This window comes from Erpetoichthys calabaricus, chromosome 12, assembly GCF_900747795.2.
Source record: "Erpetoichthys calabaricus chromosome 12, fErpCal1.3, whole genome shotgun sequence".
In the NCBI taxonomy this organism is placed as follows: Eukaryota; Metazoa; Chordata; class Cladistia; order Polypteriformes; family Polypteridae; genus Erpetoichthys; species Erpetoichthys calabaricus.
Window position 1 is genome coordinate 144,524,192 of NC_041405.2, and position 15,405 is coordinate 144,539,596.

The 15,405-nt window shown below is 43.2% G+C and overlaps 1 protein-coding gene across 1 annotated transcript in view; it reads left to right on the forward strand.

The window, feature by feature from the left end:
* The first annotated feature begins 14,869 nt into the window (after nt 1-14,869).
* Nucleotides 14,870-15,405, forward strand: part of zbtb7a (zinc finger and BTB domain containing 7a) — a 29,733-nt gene continuing 29,197 nt past the window's right edge. Inside the window, exon 1 of the mRNA XM_028816450.2 lies at nt 14,870-15,241. The gene's annotated coding sequence lies outside the window, so the exon portion shown is untranslated. The remainder of the gene's footprint in view (nt 15,242-15,405) is intronic.

Genomic DNA, 15,405 nt, shown 5'->3' on the forward strand with positions numbered 1-15,405 from the left:
GTACATCTCAGTATTTTAATTATTCAGAGAGCTGTAATACAGTATCACGAATGTAATGGATTCTGTGTCCTGTTGGAGGAAGAGAAAGCCCAGAAACACGTAGTCATTCACACACATAGAGCACATAGAAACCCCACAATCCCCAATTAACCTAGTGGCATGGGAGTCAAACCCAACAGATTCAGTTCTCAATAAGTTTGAGTCTCTGTCTTTGTCCTTTGACACCTCTGCTCAGGGTGCTATCCCTTAGTAGGCTGCTGTAACAGGGTGCTCCCTCTTCAAGAACAGACATTAAAGACGCGCGAACAAGTCTCCCCCTGTTTGATTTCTGACTCAAAGAGGTCTTAGTTGAAGACAAATTTCTTTCTCTAACATATTTCCAATTTCATCCACAAGTGTTTTGGTGCCAAACATAAGGAGGTCCAACTCCTGCTAGTGAAGGATTGGGAAGCTTAAGAGAAGTGAGGCTGATGAGGTAGTTCAGCCCAGTGGGACTGCATCTGGCAAAAGTTAGGACCGACCCGTTTCCCATCTGCATGGGAAGACCTAAGACTCCAGAGGACCTGACTGTCCCAGAGTAATGAACCTGCACAGGTTGAAGAAAAGTTGTTCTTTTGGGATAAGGCGTTGGCATTTACTCTGATTGATCCTAATGCTTTCATGTCACCTGACATTTACTCCCATTGGTTCCTTGCCTTAAACACCCAAGTAAACATTCCCAAAGAAAAGTTTCTTTCTACTACATTCTTATTCTTCTCTGCATCTCCTAAGTTCAGCTCTTACCCTTTTATGGGAGACTGAGTACATGACAGCTGTCAAGTCTTACTGGGTACATGAAAGTCAACCACCACTTTTTAGTTAACCGTTTGAGCAGTCTCATCATGCTGCTTCAAAGACAAATGCTATATTTTAATGTAGAAAGCATACCAAAACACTTTATGGGCAATAACTACATCACCCCTTGATCTCGCTTATTCTCCTGTTTTTCTCCATACCCATACCAATCTCTGCACACAGCTTCAAGTACATAACTGGCCATTTCCTTTGCTAAAATCACGTGCTGTTTTAGTATGGGTGTAGTATAGCTTTTTTGCGTTACATTAGATGGGTATAATGAGAAGTCAATCAAAATGACACCTTTTATTGGCTAACTGAACAGATTATAATATGCAAGCGTACTTGGCAGCTCAGGCCCCCTCTTCAGGCAAGTTGTAGTCATCCATGATGGCTAACACGGTACAATACCCTACTACTATGGACATACTAGATGTTTTTTAAAAGTTTACCATAAATAGCATATCTCTCTATTATATACAAAAAACTTGGGGATGAGACAAGACTTTTTGGGCAATGAAACGTGATCTTTAGAAGAGAGACACTTCAGAAAGACACTTTCACGTCCCACGACACATGTGACATGGTCAAGTCACGCCATACTGACATCCACGTCAGACAGATTTGAAGAGAGACAGAGAGACATTTGAAGTGAGACAGAAAGACACTTCAGAGAGATCCTTTCACGTACCGCAACACAGAACAAAGAGCAGCTTAAAAAAATGATAAGTTAAAGAAGACACGTCCACGACTAAGCGAAGCAGAAAGAACGGCATGACGAAAAGAAACACAAAGCGACGGAGAGAAAAGAACGCAAATTTGGAAAAAAAGGAATACGTTAATGTTTTAATATGAATGACATATCAAGATCTCCTTTGGTGACTAATGTTAACCATGGACGATGTACTACATTACCCTTCTTGGATACATCCTTCTGTTGTCACACATGTGCGCTTGGGAGTCAACTAAAGGGACCAGGAAACGACAATTCCACTCCAGGACAGAGGGCGGTGGGGTGCACTGAACATCTCCCTTTTCTCTCCACAGACCAAACACAAGATATCCTTCCTGTCCCAGCCCCGAGGACGTCACTTCCTGTGAACCAGCTATAAAAAGTCCTCATCCTCCATACTTAAACACTTCTGTTTTGGACTCTAACCAGTACACATTGTACTCTACTTTAAAGCCTTTTGCAGCCAGGGAAACTACACGGGTGGCTGCCCCAATCCTTCGTTGTGTGTCTGGCTGTTTCTTTCACACTGTTTACAGTGATTTGTGTGGAGGAAGACAGGACAGTGTTAACGGTTGTAGATATTCTACATGATATTGTAAGTTGTTGTTTTCATCTTCCGCACCATCACCACCAACTGTTTCAGCATAGTCTATTGGTACGCATTTAACCAATTTGCCGTGTAACCGATCAACGTTTTTGGCATTAATTTGTTTGACTTCATTTGCACTTCGATTATTATTGTTCTTTTCTCTCCAATGCTTTTGGGCCTCTTTTCGACACACAGCCCTTTCTTCTTCGCTTAGTCATTGACGTGTCATCTAGAACATATAAAATTATTATCCAGAAAAGGACTTCAACGAATGTATCTAATAGATTTTATTTATAAAAATACTGTCCAGAAAAGCTTCTTTAAAGGATGAAACTGGACTTTTCATAAATGACTTGAAATGAGAAAAAAGTAAACATTTATGAGCTGAGAGCGCAGGAAGTGTGTCTAACAAAAGCATTGACACGAATGAGAGGTGAGAGGACCGGGGTATGTTTGAAAATGGTGGAGAGGAGGGCGGGACTTGAAAAAATCTCAAAGCAAAAGTCTCGTCTTGCGGGACTTGAAAAAATCTCTTCAAAAAAGTCTTGTCTCGTCGCAGGATTTTTTTATATAATAAAGAGAAATGAATAAAGGCATTGTAGACACCCCAGTGGACGGCTGGGGCATCCTGCACTGGACAGAGGTGGAGTTCTTACCCTGCTGGGATGTCATAATGGAAGGATGGACTAAACGGAGGGCAATATGCAGTTGGGACACCTTTTGATCCTCGTCCTGGGGGTGATGCCTGAAGAGTACAAGGGCTGGCAAGGAGCAGTTCATCCCCCATTTTAATAGGTGGCAGTGTCCTCATATAGAATCCCCATTTAGATACCTGCAGGGCTGCATGGGAGTTGGAGTTCAGAGTAGCAGCCCTGTAGGGATCCTTGGCGGACAATAGAGGATCTCCCTGGCTTTCTCATAACCCGAAAGTGCTTCCAACTGGCTATGTCACGTCACCTGAAATACTCCCACATCCTCAATTAAAGGAGACCACACTGCCTTGTATAGATGACTCAGAGCTTGGAGGAAGAAAGGCAACACTTGACTGGAGGAGAGCAGTGTGGTAGAGAGAGGAGAGGGGGAGAAGGAGAGAAAAGACAACTTGTTTTAGTGTTTGTGTATCTTCTTCTTCTTCTTTTGGCTGCTCCCGTTAGGGGTTGCCACAGCGGATATCTTCTTCCAAATCTTTCTGTCCTCTGCATCTTGCTCTGTTACACCCATCACCTGCATGTCCTCTCTCACCACATCCATAAACCTCCTCTTAGGCCTTCCTCTTTTCCTCTTCCCTGGCAGCTCTATCCTTAACATCCTTCTCCCAATATACCCAGCATCTCGCCTCTCTGACTTTGTCTCCCAACCGTCCAACTTGAGCTGACCATCTAATGTCCTCATTTCTAATCCTGTCCATCCTCGTCACACCCAATGCAAATCTTAGCATCTTTAACTCTGCCACCTCCAGCTTCGTCACCTGCTTTCTGGTCAGTGCCACCGTCTCCAACCCATATAACATAGCTGGTCTCACTACCATCCTGTAGACCTTCCCTTTCACTCTTGCTGATACCCGTCTGTCACAAATCACTCCTGACACTCGTCTCCACCCACTCCACCCTGCCTGCACTCTCTTTTTCACTTCTCTTCCACAATCCCCATTACTCTGTACTGCTGATCCCAAGTATTTAAACTCATCTACCTTCACCAGCTCTACTCTCTGCATCCTCACCATTCCACTGACCTTCCTCTCACACACATGTATTCTGTCTTGTTCCTACTGACCTTCATTCCTCTCCTCTCTAGAGCATATCTACACCTCTCCAGGGTCTCCTCAAACTGATCCCTACTAGCACTACAGATCACAATGTCATCAGCAAACATCATAGTCCACGTGGACTTCTGTCTAATCTCGTCTGTCAACCTGTCCATCACCATTGCAAATATGAAAGGGCTCAGAGCCGATCCCTGATGTAATCCCACCTTCATCACTCCTACCGCAGACCTCACCGCTGTCACACTTCCCTCGTACATATCCTGTACTACTCTTACGTACTTCTCTGCCACTCCCGTATTCCTCATACAATACCACAGCTCCTCTCTTGTCACCCCGTCATATGCTTTCTCCAGGTCCACAAAGATGCAATGCAACTCCTTCTGGCCTTCTCTATTATAATAAAACACCGTTTATTTGAACCCGGGACTGTGTTGGTGTGTTAGTGTTTGAGGTTTGGGCTCACTGGCGCCCCCTCGCCACCACAGCATATAAAGCAGCAAGTGAGAAATGCAGTCATGCATTACTGCAACATGAGGCACAGAACGTAGTGTGCATAACATAACTCACACATGCTAGTGTGGTTATTGATTACAGTATGGCCAGAATTCAAAAAACTCCTCCTTTCTTTAAACCTGATTCTTTGGGAACTCACTTCCGATTAATGGGTCAACCAGTTAAAGTCTCAAAAAGTGGCGGGACAGCTGCTTGAGTTGATCCGAAGCTGGCTGACAGGCAGTCAGAGATGTGGGGATTTGTGAATTGCCAGATGGATTCGTTTTTCTTTACTCTTTTAATTTGTTTAGCAATTGGGCTGTCATCTCCACTAATGGCTGATTGTTGTGGTGGTGATATTCTTTAATCTTAGTTGTTTTAATATTGGTTACAGTTTCTTACTTGAACGTGTCTGATTCCATAAAAATTGTTCTCAAAATTAAAGTAGGAAGCTTTGTAGGTCCCTTTTAAAATTTTATAGGCTACATACTGTATTCCATGTAGACTGTAGTAATGACTCAAAAAAAAATAATAATCTCCTGTTTTCATGCAGAACAGAGATAAAAAAAAAAAAGCCAACGGTGACCAGTGATAAACATCCATGACAAACAATAATCTCATGTGACACTAGTCACGTAATTCATATGTCAGTTATTCAGTCGAACACTCAAAACATGTAGAAATCATGCAATTTTTTGCTAACATTTTGTTATAAAGAAAAAACAGAGCACATCATACACAGGAAATATGCACTCACTGGCCACTTTATTAGGTACACCTTGCTAGTACCAGGATGGACCTCCTTTTCCTTTCAGAACTGCCATAATTCTTCATGTTAGATTCAGCAAGGTGCTGGAAACATTCCTCAGGGATTTTGCTTCATATTGACATGATAGCATCACGCAGATGCTTCAGATTTGTCGGCTGCACAAATCTCCCATTCCACCACATCCCAAAGGTGCTCTACTGGATTGAGATCTGGTGACTGTGGAGGCCATTTTAGTCCAGTGAACTCCTTGTCATGTTCAAGAAACCAGTTTGAGATGATCTGAGCTTTGTGACATGGCGTGTTATCCTGCTGGAAGGAGCCATCAGAAGATGAGTGCACTGTGGTCATAAAGAGATGGACATGGTCAGTAACAACACTCAAGTAAGCTGTGGCATTTAAACAATGTTCAATTGGTACTAAGGGGCCCAAAGTGTGCCAAGAAAATATCCCTCACACACTATTACACCATCATCACCCTGAACTGTTGATACAAAGCAAGATGGATCCCTGCTTTCATGTTGTTGACACCAAATTCTGACCCTACCATCCGAATGTCACACTCATCAGACGTTTTTCCAATCTGCTATTATCCAGTTTTAGTGAGCCTGTGAGAATTTTAGCCTCAGTTGCCCATTCTTAGCTGACAGGAGTGTCACCCGGTGTGGTGGCCTGCTGCTGTAGCACACCTGCTTCAAGGTTCGACGTGTTGTGTGCTCAGAGATGCTCTTCTGCATACCTCAGTTGTAATGAGTGATTATTTGAGTTCCTGTTGCCTTTCTATCAGCTCGGACCAGTCTGACCATTCTTCTCTGACCTGTAGCATCAACAAGGCATTTTGGCCAAGAGAACTGATGCTCACTGGATATTTTCCCATTTTCAGGCCATTCTCTGTAAACCCTAGAGATGGTTGTGCGTGAAAATTGCAGTAGGTCAGCAGTTTCTGAAATACTCAGAGCAGCCCATCCAGCACCAACACCCATGACACATTCAAAGTCACATCAGTTACCCTTCTTACCCATTCTGATGCTCAGTTTGAACTTCAGCAAGTGGTCTTGATGAGGTCTACAGGCCGAAATGCATTGAGTTGCTGCCATCCGATTGGCTGATTAGATATTTGTGTTAACAAGCAATTGGAACAGGTGTACCTAATAAAGTGGCCAATGAGTGTATAGACCACATGAAAATGGATTCACTGGTTTTTTCTTACACTGAAAAAGAATTTTAGGTTTGAAATTTCTTGAGGTTGTAACATCACAGAATTGATTCTTCCTGACTGAGTGTTAGATGTAGCAGAATTACAGCACCTGTCTATGAGGTATGTCAGGTATTAGAGTGGTACAGTGGAGGCACTTTATAATGACACCCCATCCTCCTAAATTTAAAAATAAATACAAGTCTTCATTTAATTATTTCAATGGATGAAGTCAACAAATCCTTATCATGAATTAAATTAATCCTGCACCATTAATAACACAAAACCAGAGTGCATGTTTTGAATCCAACTTCTGTCCAACAGCTTATGTTATCCAGAGGTCCTTGGTCCACTGTATTGTAGTACTATCTATCCAGTCTAATACCATATGTTCCAGTCTACTGGCAGACCTGAAATCAGATGAGGTCAAGGACATTCAGGCTACGTTTGGAAGCCATTTCTAGGTGCACAGTAGTTATCTATGTGGACATTCTGTCACCAACATGATGGAGTTGCCTGGCCTTACAGTAATTTATCCAGTAATGGGATTCTGGCCCATTCACCTTTAAGTGACTTACTTACCCCATTTAATTTTAAGTGATGGCAGAGAGAAAAAAAATGAATCCATTGTTTTTATGTAGAATGAAGATAACAAGGTTTCTGATAGAAAAGAAGTCTATGATGACCAACATTTGGCAACAGTAAACAATATCAAAGCATCCATGGAAAGCATCTTGCATTACTCGTGTCACATAATCCGATCTGTACATTGTGATCTGTAGCGAGAGTAGGGAGCAGGTTGAGGAGACCCTGGAGAGGTGGAGATATGAGGAGGAGAGGAATGAAGGTCAGTAGGAACACAACAACAGAATACATGTGTGTAAATGAGAGGGAGGTCAGTGGAATGGTGAGGATGCAGGGAGTAGAGTTGGCGAAGGTGGATGAGCTTAAATACTTGGGATCAACAGTACAGAGTAATGGGGAGTGTGGAAGAGAGGTGAAGAAGAGAGTGCAGGCAGGGTGGAATGGGTGGAGAAGAGTATCAGGAGTGATTTGTGACAGACGGGTATCGGCAAGAGTGAAAGGGATATTCTACAGGACGTTAGTGAGACCAGCTATGTTATATGGGTTAGAGACGGTGGCACTGACCAGAAAGCAGGAGACAGAGCTGGAGGTGGCAGAGTTAAAGATGCTAAAATTTGCATTGGGTGTGACGAGGATGGATAGGATTAGAAATGAGAAAATTAGAGGGTCAGCTCAAGTTGGACGGTTAGGAGACAAAGTCAGAGAGGCAAGATTGCATTGGTTTGGACATGTGCAGAGGAGAGATGCTGGGCATATTGGGAGAAGGATGCTAAGGATAGAGCTGCCAGGGAAGAGGAAAAGAGGAAGGCCTAAGCGAAGGTTTATGGATGTGGTGAGAGAGGACATGCAGGTGATGGGTGTGACAGAACAAGATGACGAGGACAGAAAGATATGGAAGACGATGATCCGCTGTGGCGATCCATAACAGGAGCAGCCGAAAGAAGAAGACTCAGGTCACATAATCCATTTGCCGAGTCATTCACTCGTATGTTCATGCATTTTTACTAAACTATTATTTAATAAATCACTTTGCTCATGTGGCTGAGTTAGTTTATTATGTTGTGAACATTCTCAAATCAATTTTTTTTTTAATACTGAAATTCTTCTGTTTTATATATTGTGAATTTTGTTTAATGTGAATGTAATCATTGTATCTCTTGTATATAGTTCCTGTTTGCCTGTTGTAGCAGGGGGGCTTTAATTAATGTAACACCCAGAGGACGCACATGTGGTGTACAGCAGACTCCTGGCAAAAGCTGGATGACACTTTTGCAGGTAAGGTGCTTCTCAATACTCTCCATCTCTCGTATAAGCTGACAAGTTTTAAATTAGTGTTTTCTGTCTGAAACTGAAGGGAAACATCACGCCATGTGGTTGTTGATGTGTTTTGAGGTTCTGTTGTCACTTTTGGTCGGCAGAAAGGGATTTTAAAAGTGTTTGGTTTAATGGAGATCCAGCCTCGTTAGTACAGTATATTGTTTGGCCTGCTACAGGAGACGGAGAGCGCCTGACGCTGCATGTGCTGACTGTGCCCCTTACTGCTTGTCTTGTAGGTATGTTGCAACGTTAATTATTGTCTTTCATTGTTATTGTTTATATGCATTTGTTAAATTTGTATTTATTGTATTTGTGTATATATATATATATATATATATAAAAATAGAAAAAAAGCTGGATGACACTTTTGCAGGAGACAGAGAGCGCCTGACGCTGCATGTGCAGACTGTGCCCCTTACTGCTTGTCTTGTAGAATAAATGGCAGAATTCGGATATTGGCGTGTCTGTCTTCTTCCAAATCACCAGCAACCATTCTAATGCCGCTACACTCACATGAACAAAAATGAATGAGCATTTGAATTGTAGACCCACCTTCCATCGTTACATTTGTATTCAAGGTGCTGAGTTCCTTTGGATTATTTTGCGACTGCCTGTGAAACTTCATGAGTGAACTGTCCTGCTTGCTGAAGCATCTCGGTTATTCATGGTTAACACTTTCACTCTATTTTCTTTAAACTTTATTTGTGTACACATTGTAAGGTTTCTAAACTTTTTTGAGACTCCCCCAACAGGACGACACGCCAAAGAGGGTCCCGAAATGCAATTGCTGGGTCTGTGGAAGACAGCTTCTCTGTTACAGCTGCAACGGCTCACTGCAAAAGCAAATCCGAGCCGACTGCGGTCGCACTATAAGCGCCTGTCATTGATGGGTGATGCAGGGAACATTACAAATGCAGGGAACAGGATTATTTGGCCATGAAGTTTCCTGACTGCTGTGTCTGTGCTGTTTGTGGTAGTGATTTATTTAACAATATTTTAGTAAACTATCTATTATAATATTAATAATATTATAATATCTATTGTAGACACGGAGATTGCGTTGGTTTGGACATGTGCAGAGGAGAGATGCTGAGTATATTGGGAGAAGGATGCTAAGGATAGAGCTGCCAGGGAAGAGGAAAAGAGGAAGGCCTAGGAGAAGGTTTATGGATGTGGTGAGAGAGGACATGCAGGTGATGGGGGTAACAGAACAAGATGCAGAGGACAGAAAGATATGGAAGAAGATGATCCGCTGTGGCAGCCCCTAACGGGAGCAGCTGAAAGAAGAAGATTCCAGAGTCTGAGCACTATAGAGCTGAAGGCCCTTGTAACAGAAGCCCGGACCACAGACAGACACCACGTAGTTGTCGCACAACACACCTTTATTTTTAGTTCTGCACAGCACACACACAGTGCACCAATCCCCACAGTACTCGGTCCCTTCTTCCTCTTTTCTAGATGGCTCCACTCCTCTTCTTTCCTCTAAGCTCTGTCTACTGCCACCCAACTTCGGCTCGGTGAGTTGTGGCAGCAGTCTCCTTTTATAGAGGACCCGGAAGTGCTCCAGCTGTTCCATGATCAGCTTCCGGCTGCACTTCCAGGTGCATAGGAGAGCTCAGCTGTTCTCCCCATGCCCAGTGGTGGAGTCCATGAGCCACAGCAGGGTTGAGCTTCCCTGCTCTGTGGTAGTGTAGCAAACCAGGAGGGCTGTCCTCCATCGTCCCGGCCGGGTAAGCATCCCGGCCGCCCATTACACCCTGTTGTCACACGTAGAGTGCAGGTTAGTGTCAGAGCACAACAAGATGGCCAGAATCAGAGGACCTGAGTGGGCAAACAGCAGCATAGCGATGGAGAAGGTCACTGATGGAGTCCGCTGCAAGGCCATTTCAAACTTTGAAGGTTGTTAATAGAATTTTATATTTGATCCTGTAAGACATAGGGAATCAGTGAAGGTGAAGCAGGATGGGTGTGATGTGCTCACTGTTGTGGTTTGTGTCAGGACTCTTGCAGCAGAGTTTTGAATCAGCTGGAGCTGGGAAGTGATAACAGTGAGGACAAGTTTCTCAGCATTAAAAAAGGAGAGGAATGAGAGAACACCAGATATGTTACGGAGGTGAAAGTAAGAAAGTTTCTTAATGTGGTTTATGTGGGTGGAAAGAAAGGGAGGAATCAAAAATGATGGGTAGCGCTGCTGCCACGCAGTTAGGAGACCTGGAGTTTGCATGTTCTCCCCGTGTCTGTGTGGGTTTCCTTCCACAGACCAAAGACATGCAGGTTAGGTGCATTGGCGATCCTTAAATTGTCCCTAGTGGGAGTGTGTGTGTGTGTGTCCTGCGGTGGGTTGGCGCCCTGCCCGGGATTTGTTCCTTTCTTGCGCCCTGTGCTGGCTGGGATTGGCTCCAGCAGACCCCGTGACGCTGTGTTAGGATATAGCAGGTTGGAAAATGGATGGATGGAATTGAAATGACACCAAGAGTCTTTGCATGAGAAGAAGGTCTGATGTGATCGTCATCAAGAGTGACTTGAGAAGGAGCTCATTTTCTTAAGTTGTGCTTTAGTGCCAATTTGCAGGAGTTCAGTTTTGTTGCAATTTAATTTAAAGAGTTTTGCTCCATCCAGCTTTTAATTTCACTGAGGCAGGTTGTGAGCTGAGAAAGCCCTGATGGAGTTTCACTGTTAACATTTAAATAGAGTTGAGTATCATCTGCCTAAAAATGATAACCCTGTGAAAATCCCTTCCATTTTGCCCGTAAATAGCACATTATGTCTGAACCACCTCCGGAAAACGCTTTCATGAACAAAACAGCACTCCAATGGGAACAACCATTTGAAATGTAGACCCAATACCCATCATTACATTTATATTCATATCTGGAGTACATTGGGATTATTTATTTACTGGCAGTCTGGGAAACTGCATGGCAGAATCGACTAAAGTATCTCACATATGCAGAAGTACAAAGCATGTTCTCTTCCTGATGCATTTTCACTTGAAATACGAGTAATGCACAAACATCACCGTACAGACATAATGAAGTAAATTATATGCTGATTGATTTTATTTTTAATTGCTCTGCTTAATTATGTGTCTGTTATGTCTTTCTGCCTTGTACTGTATTGTTGCTACAAGTTTTTGCACAAGTAAAACAAGCAGCAAACTCTTTCTTTGCATTGTTAAGGTAAAATGACAATGAATTACATTTAACTGAAGTGAATTTCAGGGAAAAGAATTGGGATCTTTAAAATCTCACCCTGTGCTATAACATCATTAATTATACGAATACTCCACCTTACAATGATATTTATTTAAATGTTTACTTACCCCTTGTGTTTTGTAGAGACGACCAAGAAACATTATTAATCTTGTTTTCACAGAGAATTGAGGTAAAATATCGTATATACTCGTGTATAAGTCAGGTCTTCAAACCTGAAAAATCGATCATACAATCAGACCCTGACTTATACGTCCGTTCACTTACATTTATTTTTCACATCTTCTTGCCTCCTCCAATCTCTCATCAGTTTCTCAGACACATCGAATTTTGTTGCAACCGCGCAGTTACCAATTTCTTTCGCCACTTCAACGACTTTTAATTTAAAACCAGCTTTATATTTTCTTCTGATCGAATGCTCCATCATAGATAAGGGATGTTCTTATGATAAAGGTGTATGAGGGTGTGAGATATAAAAAACACAAATCAGTGCAAACGTCGCTTTGGAATAGTTTGGGTATTACCGTGTGGTCACAATACATAAGAAAAAAAGGCCGGGTGCTCCATGGATACTCTCTCAGGCGGTTGTTAGCATATCGTAATCTCTTGGATAAATAGCGTGTGTTTTCCGCATTCAACTTATATGACTGACATTATAAAATACCAGTAATTATACGGTAAAATCAAGTCCCGACTTATCCACGGGAGAACTTAAATGTGAGTATATACGGTAGTGGTCTATAGCAACCAAAGCTGGGCCTTAGCAAACAGTATCAAAAAGTCCACATAAGAATAATAATAATAATAATGTGTTATTCTTTTTGTATAATCCACATATCACTTATCCAGTCATATGCTCACAACATGCAAAACACATTCATTTATGGTTAAAAATATTGGTTTAAATACGTTTTTCTGGAAAAATGACACTGGATATAAACAGGAAAGCAATTCGCATGGGATTGAGCTTTTAATTATTGCACATTGTACACAGGTCTACTTTACAATTTCTAATATTATTTATCTTATATATTATACTTTTTTCTTTTTTATATTATATTTTATTGTAGTACGAAGATGAGAGAGAAACAGTATTTCGATTCTCCTGTATGTTCTGAACATATAGTGACTTGACTATAAAAGGCTATTTGATTTGATTTCATTTGATTTAATAATAATAATAATGATAATTCTTTACATTTATATGCCACTTTTCTCACTATTCAAAGCACTTAAGTGTGTGGGGAGGCACTTTAACCACCACTAAAGTGTAGCATCCACCTCAATGACACGACAGCAGCCATTTTTTTGTGCCAGTACACTCCTCACACTCATTAGCTGTTAAGTGGTGAAGTGACGAGAAAGACAGCCAGACATCTCTCTCTCTCTCGCAAGCGCGCGCGTGCATGCGTCTCTCTCTCTCTCTCGCGCGCGTTTCTCTCTCTCTCTCTCTCTTTCTCTCGTGCGCGCACATCTCTCTCTCTCTTGCGCGTGTGTGTCTCTCTCTCTCGCGTGCGCGCGTGTGTCTCTCTCTCTCTCTCGCGTGCGCGCGTGTCTCTCTCTCTCTCTCGCGCACGTCTCTGTCTCTCTCTCTCTCTCGCGTGTGTGTCTCTCTCTCTCTCGCGTGCGCGCGTGTGTCTCTCTCTCTCTCTCTCTCTCTCGCGCACTCGTGTCTCTCTCTCTCGCGTGCGCGTCTCTCTCTCTCTCTCTCTCTCTCTTTCTCTCATGCGCGTGTCTCTCTCTCTTTCTCTAGCGCACGTGTCTCTCTCTCTCTCTCTCTCTCGCACATGCATGTCTCTCACGTGCGTGTCTCTCTCATGTCTCTCTCTCTCGCGCGCTTGTCTCTCTCTCACGCACTTGTGTATATGTGTGTGTCTCTCTCTCTCACGCGCGTGTCTCTCTCTCTCTCTCTCTCTCTCTCTCTCTCTCTCTCTCTCTCTCTCTCTCCCCTGCAGGTGATGGGTGTGACAGAACAAGATGACGAGGACAGAAAGATATGGAAGAAGATGATCCGCTGTGGCAACGCCTAATGGGAGCAGCCGAAAGAAGAAGAAGACACACTGTGGATCAATCAATGCTAACACAGAGGCTTTGGTTTGTAATGGAACAACTGATGGGGCACGGCAAAAGCCCAATGCTTGGGGTGCCAACTGGACAAAAAAAACTTGCAATTCCAATATAAAAGAGAAAACATTAAATAAAACATGCACCTGATGGCACTCTCTGGCTGGCACAATCCCCTTGAAACAGTGCTCTTTAAAGAGCTCTCATCTCTTTACAGTGGACCCAAGGAGTAGCTTCTTGAGGCTGTGAGGGAAACATAAGTCAAGACTGTTAGTGACAGCGCCACCTTGTGTCCCGGGGTGGTACCACATAACTTAGGTAAGCAAGGAAAGAGACCTTCTGGTACACAAGTGTGACGAGCTAAACTCATACGTAAAAATCCATTAAAACATTCAGCTCAGTACAAAATGTTTTCCCAAGAAATATGGATGAATTTGAAATCCTGTTACCATTACAGAGATGGTGATTTGAGAAATGCGTTAGATTGGCCAACATTGCCTTTGTGCGTTCTTTCTACTGTAGGCCTGAGTGGAAGATCAGGCTAAGCCAAGTCCCCCATTTCTGTGGAACTGCTTGCTATGATGGCCTACTTTCATATATTCCAGTTCCCCTGAAGTCAAACTCTTTCTGGTATTTTAAAGATAAATTATTTTTAGTTAAAGATGCTAAGATTTGCATTGGGTGTGACGAGGATGGACAGGATTAGAAATGAGGACATTAGAGGGTCAGCTCAGGTTTAACGGTTGAGAGACAAAGTCAGAGAGGCGAGATTGCGTTGGTTTGGACATGTGCAGAGGAGAGATGAGGGGTATATTGGGAGAAGGATGTTAAGGATAGAGCCGCCAGGGAAGAGGAAAAGAGGAAGGCCTAAGAGGAGGTTTATGGATGTGGTGAGAGAGGACATGCAGGTGATGGGTGTGACAGAGCAAAAGAAGGACAGCCGAAAGAAGAAGTAGTCAGGCTATCACTGAGTCCCTGGGCCATGTTGTGTTGTCCAAGATGCCATTTGTTTATGTTCAGTTCATTACAGGAAAAAAACAAAAATTTAGGGGGGAGTTGATGTTGAATTTTGAAGTATGGGGAGAGCTGTGATGTGTTTGTTAATGAAACGATGGTGCGATTAGATAGCTGGGTTCAGCAGGAGCCTCTTTATTAAAGGTTTTTGGTGGAACATCACCCTCAGGCTGTGGGCTGGGTGGTGCAACTCTAAACAGCTAAAGAAAAAAAAAATTGGAGAGCGAGCGAGTGGGTGGGTGAGCAACAGACAGCAACCAACAAAAATAAAAGCAGCGCAAGACAGAAGCTGCCTTTTCCTAAATGGGGACATTCAGCCCGAGGGAAATGTGGTTTCCCATTTTCTGCTTTTCAATTCCTCAGGAGACCTTAAGTAGTTAATTTCCAAAAAAAAAAAAAAAAAAAGGGAAGATGAAAAATGAAAAGGGAAGAGTGGGGGGGGGGGGGTTGTAAATAAATAAAAAGCGACTGTCTCTTTAAGAAAAAAAAAATAGAAAGGGAGGGTCCCCTTTGCCCTCCAGAATCCAGGAAGAGAGCTGATCTGCTGGCTAGCCGCAGCTCCTGCCGCTGCTTGACTGCATACGGGGCCTTGGAGAGCAGGCTGTAACCGCCAGGGCCAGCGAGGACAGTGAGAGCAGGAGTCGGCCACCGCGACAGCGGATCGGCAAACCACAGGTGAGCACTGCCCTGGGCCATACCCCATACTCTTTCCCGCTCCCGTACTAGGGGCTAAGCTCGCCACTGTCTCTTTAAGGAGAACAGCTGCTTCACAAAAGAAACAGAGTGAGAGAGAGAGAGAGGGGGGGGGGGGCAAGCAAGAGGGAGAGGGAGGGAGTGAA